General features: G+C 34.5%; 1 long non-coding RNA gene across 2 annotated transcripts; it reads right to left on the bottom strand.

Moving 5' to 3' along the window:
- Positions 1–406: 406 nt before the first annotated feature.
- Positions 407–2049, bottom strand: LOC143706774 (uncharacterized). Of its 2 annotated transcripts, none has more exons than XR_013193026.1 (3): positions 1922–2049; positions 1652–1764; positions 407–624 (listed from the first exon to the last, which is right to left on the bottom strand). It is a non-coding gene; the product is annotated as an uncharacterized LOC143706774 (long non-coding RNA). The 2 variants fall into 2 exon arrangements; XR_013193025.1 differs by having other exon boundaries at positions 407–619; positions 1662–1764.
- Between the last annotated feature and the right edge of the window lie 4009 nt (positions 2050–6058).

Genomic DNA, 6058 nt, shown 5'->3' with positions numbered 1-6058 from the left:
ACTGGCATACTTCTCACAACATGCAAGAATGTGCAACTTTTAGTGCATTGTTGTCCCAAATATCATTAACTAGATCAAAAATGTTTATGTCCTATTTTTAAATTATGAACTAAACTCATAAGAAATTAAAATTTCTCAAATAAAATATTACATTTACTGTACCAAACACCACTTTTAATACACAATATTCACCATATTTTATTAAACAATACTTTATTGGAGGACACAGAATAAAGTTGATAAAGTAGCATAAAGACAAATGAGATTCAAGATAAATAAAAATGGGTCTTCAAAAATACATTAACATCACATTAAACCATTCTCAGCTGCTGAAGCCACATAATGAGTGCCAGAGAATCCTATTCAGTCACCTAAGATACAGAAAACATTGTGTTGATATTGTGTTGGAAAATAATGATTCATTATCACAGCTAAACTGGTTTCTTGCTCTTCCCTGTACATGTCTCTACCGTGTTCATGTTCTTCTTCCTCATCTAAACAGTTTGTTCAGTTGTGCCCTACAGTATAACTGATGAGCAGAAGATGTGATCACTGATGTGGTGTGGCTTTTTCTCAGAGGAAGAAGTCTCAACATCCCATCGTCAGGTGTTCTCCAGTCCTGGTCTGAAAGTAAAACAAACAATTCAAATTAAGTTGTTTAATGGACAGTCAGGTCACCTTCTGTTGTGTGTTATTTAAAGCAGTGATGGGCTACTCTGGCCCTCAGCGTCCACTGTCCTGTAGATTTAGCTCCAACCTCGAACCCTCCTGCCTATGTCTACAAGTAAACCTGGAGACTTTGGTTAAAATGTTCAGATGTGCTCAATTAGGGTTTGATGTAAACTCTCCACCTCAAAAAGGAGAACGCAAAAGGGCCTGAGTTGCCTGTTCCTTATTTAAATTTATAAAGCAGTAGTCAGTACATTATATTATACACATTGAAGCATTATATATATATATATATATATATATATATAAAATTGCAGCACATACAGGTGAAACTCGAAAAATGTTAATATCGTGCAAAAAAATTTTTTTAGCAATTTTTTTTATCGTGCAAAACTTTATTTCAGTAATTCAACTTAAAAGGTGAAACTAATATATTATACAGACTAATTACATGTAAAGTGAGATATTTCAAGCCTTTATTTGTTACAATTTGGATGATAATGGCTTACAGCTATGAAAACCCCAAAATTAGAATATTGTGAAAAGGTTTTCATAGCTGTAAGCCATAATCATCAAAATTATAACAAATAAAGGCTTGACATATCTCACTTTGCATGTCATGAATGAGTCTATATAATATATTAGTTTCACCTTTTAAGTTGAATTTTCTGAAATAAATGAACTTTTGAACGATATTCTAATTTTTCGAGTTTCACCTGTAATATAAGTTAAGTACTGAAAAAAAAACTGTTTTACCCATATCAACAGCGACCTGTTTTAAAAGATATTTTAGAAAGGCATGGTCTCTTTGAGCCTTTGCCAGTGATGCTTGATTTCTTTCAAGACAACACACTCTTCTGTCACTTGTTTCAAGAGCTTTACTTGGTGAATAACCAAGTGATAACCTGTACAATGTAAAATTGTCAACATCAAATGATGTACTAGCCTACATATTACAGCATTGTTTCAGTACAAGACATACCAATGGCCACGCGCACCTTTCTGTCTTTGGGCACCGGATGTTCCTTTCCTCACCGAAACAAAGGATTCATTCGATTAGCTTGCGTTGATATAAGGACTGGTCTTCCTTCTCTGCTGTAAAACAAAACAAGTCTCTACTTACTCTATGTGCAATTACTATTGTTCTTAAAACATAGAAATGAAGACAGTTATAAATAAGTTATTTTACCATACGATTCAGGAGAGAGCATTTGATGAGTAAATACTGATTGAAATATTGTAGGATTTTTACCTGGGAAGGGCTGATCACGCCAAGATTCGCTGCGTCTCACTAGTACTGGAGCTCTTGTGAGGGTCGGCTCTTAAAAGAGCTGTTGAGTTTGATGTTGTAGAGATCTTAAAAAAAGGACTAAGTAATCCTGCAAGACAGAAAAGAAGGTAATTTTATTACATTACAAGCAAGTAGAAAGTTTATAAATAACAGTAGGATTTATTTGTGTATAGAGTGTTGCATAATTAAATGTTAAATGCATTTATGTAATAAGTTTACTGATATGTGGGCATGATTAAAAGTATGTCATTAATAGCAAGCAAAAATAACACGATTTACATGCAAACGGGAGAGTTATCAGCAGTGTAACTGATCTGATCATGACAAAATAATCGAGTATCTGATGTCGTGTTAAAAGTCAGATTAGCTTTTCCACTCTTGCAAACAGACAGAGGAAGGTCATGAGGTGTGGAGAGACATCATGTATCATTGGAACATCAACAGACAGGGTCCAATTTGTAATAATTTTAAATAATGCAATTAATATAAACTTTCGACAGTGTGTGGGGCATCTGCAACTGATTTGCAAATATCGCGATAAATATGTACAGGAATTGAGGCAGTAGCCAATGACAGCACTAGGAGTAAAAGCTGCAGGATTATGTACGAGTATACAAATATGTATGTGCATGGTATGAATTTGAGAACTTGTTAAATCTTGTGAATTATTAAGACTTAGAGACTATGTTTGTACTGATTGGGCTATGGGTTTTGTAAGAGAAGGTTTAAGAAACAACAAATGATTGATAAAATGTTTGATTGGAAGTTAAAACCAACACATACTACTACATCGTGAATATATGCCTTTGTAGCTTTTCGTCTCCCGTTTACTTCTCCTCAAACATTAATGAGCTGACTGAGTCCGAAAGGGCCTTTTGGTCTTTTCAGCTGAAAAAAGAGAAAATAAAATATCATTATGTATAATATATAGGATTATTTAAAGGAAAAATTACAGATTTACCTTACAATTTTTGGATTTTAAATTATTAGGCATTAAAAGCATGGTAAGTGTTGTAGTTACTATGCATTTACAACAAATATTACTATAAAACTACCAATACTGAGGTAAAAGCATGGTAAGTTATGTGGTTACTGTGCATTTACAACAAATGACACATTAAAACTGCAAATACTGTGGTAAAAGCATGGTAAGTGTTGTGGTTACTATGCATTTACAACAAATATTACTTTAAAACTACCAATACTGAGGTAAAAGCATGGTAAGTTTTGTGGTTCCTGTGCATTTACAACAAATGATACATTAAAACGGCAAATACTGTGGTAAAAGCATGGTAAGTGTTGTGCTTACTATGCATTTACAACAAATATTACTTTAAAACTACCAATACTGAGGTAAAAGCATGGTAAGTTTTGTGGTTACTGTGCTTTTACAACAAATGATACATTAAAACGGCAAATACTGTGGTAAAAGCATGGTAAGTGTTGTGGTTACTATGCATTTACAACAAATATTACTTTAAAACTACCAATACTGAGGTAAAAGCATGGTATGTTTTGTGGTTACTGTGCATTTACAACAAATATTACTTTAAAACTACAAATACTGAGGTAAAAGCATGGTAAGTTTTGTGGTTACTGTGCATTTACAACAAATATTACTTTAAAACTACAAATACTGTGGTAAAAGCATGGTAAATGTTGTGGTTACTGTGCATTTACAACAAATATTACTTTAAAACTACAAATACTGAGGTAAAAGCATGGTAAGTTTTGTGGTTACTGTGCATTTACAACAAATATTAATTTAAAACTACCAATACTGTGGTAAAAGCATGGTAAGTGTTGTGGTTACTGTGCATTTACAACAAATATTACTTTAAAACTACAAATACTGAGGTAAAAGCATGGTAAGTTTTGTGGTTACTGTGCATTTACAACAAATGATACATTAAAACGGCAAATACTGTGGTAAAAGCATGGTAAGTGTTGTGGTTACTATGCATTTACAACAAATATTACTTTAAAACTACCAATACTGAGGTAAAAGCATGGTATGTTTTGTGGTTACTGTGCATTTACAACAAATATTACTTTAAAACTACAAATACTGAGGTAAAAGCATGGCAAGTTTTGTGGTTACTGTGCATTTACAACAAATATTACTTTAAAACTACAAATACTGTGGTAAAAGCATGGTAAGTGTTGTGGTTACTGTGCATTTACAACAAATATTACTTTAAAACTACAAATACTGAGGTAAAAGCATGGTAAGTTTTGTGGTGTGCATTTACAACAAATGACACATTCAAACTGCAAATACTGTGGTAAAAGCATGGTAAGTGTTGTGCTTACTGCGCTTCTACTACAAATAGCACTTTGGAACTAATATCTCCTTTGAACCTGATATGAATATATTATATTTCATAACTGATTGAAGGTCTAGGCCTAAGTTATAGCACGTCACGTGACAGACAGTGTTTAATCACGTTAGTTTAGTAATGCGTTTTGAATAAGAAACCAATGAAACGCAAAGACTCCGTGGAGATGGCAGATATAATGCAGTGACTGAACATGAGAGAGCTAATCTGATTAATATCGACAAACAGAAAAGACATTATAGCAAACATTATTTGGACAGCGTATTTACGACTACTTACCAACATCTGGCACACCTGACCTGATGCCAAACATCGCGATGTGTTCGGAATGAGACTTCTTCGACGCTATTTCCTACTGATACAATTCGCATCTGTTATTGCCGCCACAGGGTTCCCATTGAAAGCAATGGAGTTCCTATTGCGCCACAGAGTGACGCCAAAGGGGCGCCTTCGGCGTCTGCTGTTTGACGCCTCGTGCGCTTGACCATGCTTCAGTTTTTGACGCCTTGGGAGTGAGAATGGGTTGGTAACATTGTTTCTTCCTCATAAATTCGAACACTAAAAATAAAATAAAATAAAATAAATATTTTGATCTGTGGAGACTCAGAGCCAACCCTTCTTCATCCGGTGGGTAGTATTACTTTGGTTTGCGCAGTGTAATTCACAGAATTACTAAACAATATTTTAGGCCTATAAAATTCAGCCTGTATAAATGTGCATTTTCTAAGCTTAGAAAATGGACAAAATTAATTTGATTCTAATCATAATGTAACATTATTGTGAAATTGATTTCTTTGTATGTTTCTTTTGATTTCCATATGTAAAATACGGGACAAATCGCTTCCCTTATTGATTTGATACGGGACACATCATTTTACTTGTAAATACGGGACAATTCGTATTTTAAGGGACGGGTGGCAAGCAACCCTACCACCAATCCTACAATGCGTCGCTGCTGCAAAAAGGTTAGGCTGTAAGCTACACTTCAGCCAAAATTAATTAATTTAAAAAAGTAACGGACAACACACCATATGGTAACGGTAACGGAGTTAATTTATTTAAAAAGTAATGCGTTACAGTATGAGTTACTGTCAAAAGTAACTGCTTTACAGTAATGCGTTACCAGTAACGCGTTACTGCCCAACACTGGTCAGGACCTACTCATTGTCATAATCATACTCTAGATCTAATAATATCACATGGAATAGAATCTATGATCATCTGATGTTGTTGCCGTTGAAATACTGCAGCAGAGCGAAGACATCTTAGATCATTATCTAGTCTCATGTTTACATTTAGCCAAGGCTGCAAAGCTGACTCCGTGTTATAAATATGTTAGACCTATCACTTCTGCCACGAAAGATTGCTTTATCAATAATCTTCCTGATCAGTTTCATCATCTCAGCTTCCCGGATAGCTTAGAAGAACTTGATATTGCAACAGAAACTTTTAACTCTCTCTTTTCCAGCACTTTAGATACAGTTGCTCCGCTGCGCTTAAAGAAGATTAAAGAACATAGTCCAACACCGTGGTACAACGAGCACACCCAGGCCCTTAAGAGAGCAGCTAGAAAAATGGAGCGCAACTGGAAGAAAACAAAGCAGAGGTATTTCGAATTGCATGGAAGGAGAGCTCAATTGCTTACAGAGAGGCTTTAAAAGCTGCTAGATCTGCTTATTTTACAACCCTATTAGAAGAAAATAAACATAATCCTAGGTATTTATTTTAAAAAGTGGCTAAACTAGTAAACTAGCTTAAC

This window comes from Siphateles boraxobius, unplaced genomic scaffold (genome assembly GCF_051911475.1).
Source record: "Siphateles boraxobius isolate OS27281-9 unplaced genomic scaffold, OSU_SipBor_1 41, whole genome shotgun sequence".
Classification (NCBI taxonomy): Eukaryota; Metazoa; Chordata; class Actinopteri; order Cypriniformes; family Leuciscidae; genus Siphateles; species Siphateles boraxobius.
This window is presented reverse-complemented; position numbering and strand designations above follow the sequence as displayed.